This window comes from Arachis ipaensis, chromosome B02, assembly GCF_000816755.2.
Source record: "Arachis ipaensis cultivar K30076 chromosome B02, Araip1.1, whole genome shotgun sequence".
In the NCBI taxonomy this organism is placed as follows: Eukaryota; Viridiplantae; Streptophyta; class Magnoliopsida; order Fabales; family Fabaceae; genus Arachis; species Arachis ipaensis.
The window spans coordinates 95,088,493-95,089,341 of record NC_029786.2 but is presented as its reverse complement, the minus strand read 5'-3'; positions in this window follow the sequence as shown (position 1 = coordinate 95,089,341).

The following is an 849-nucleotide window of genomic DNA, read 5'->3' as shown; positions in this document are numbered from 1 at the left end:
TCCTAGTCGTCATTCTTTCAAGAGCCAACATATTTAGCATTCTTAAACAACAACTTCAAAAGGCATATGCACTGTTCAAGCATTCATTTAGAAAACAAGAAGCATTGTCACCACATCGATATAATTAAACTAAGTTCAAGGATAAGTTCGAAACTCATGTACTTCTTGTTCTTTTGAATTAAAACATTTTTCATTTAAGAGAGGTGATGGATTCATAGGACATTCATAACTTTAAGACATAGTTACTAACTACTAATGATCATGTAATGAAGACACAAACATAGATAAGCACATAGCATAGAAAACGAAAAACAGAAGAAATAAGAACAAGGAATGAATCCACCTTAGTGATGGTGGCGTTTCCTTCTTGAGGAACCAATGATGTCCTTGAGCTCTTCTATGTCTCTTCCTTGTCTTTGTTGCTCCTCCCTCATTGCTTTTTGATCTTCTCTTATTTCATGAAGGATGATGGAGTGCTCTTGATGTTCCACCCTTAGTTGTCCCATGTTGGAACTTAATTCTCTTAGGGAGGTGTTGATTTGCTCCCAAAAGTTTTGTAGAGGAAGGTGCATCCCTTGAGGTATCTCAGGGATTTCTTGATGATGAGCTTCTTCATGTGCCTGTTGAGATCCATGAAAGTTCTCTCTTGTTTGCTCCATCTTTTTCTTAGTGATGGGCTTGTGAGATGAATCTTTCCATCTTTCATGGCTCAGAGGTGGAAGCTTTTGTCTTCCCTTTCCTCTTTCTTGAGGTTTCTCTGGCCTTAGGTGCCATTAATGGTTATGGAAAAATAAAAAAAACTATGCTTTTACCACACCAAACTTAGAATGTTGCTCGCCCTCGAGCAAA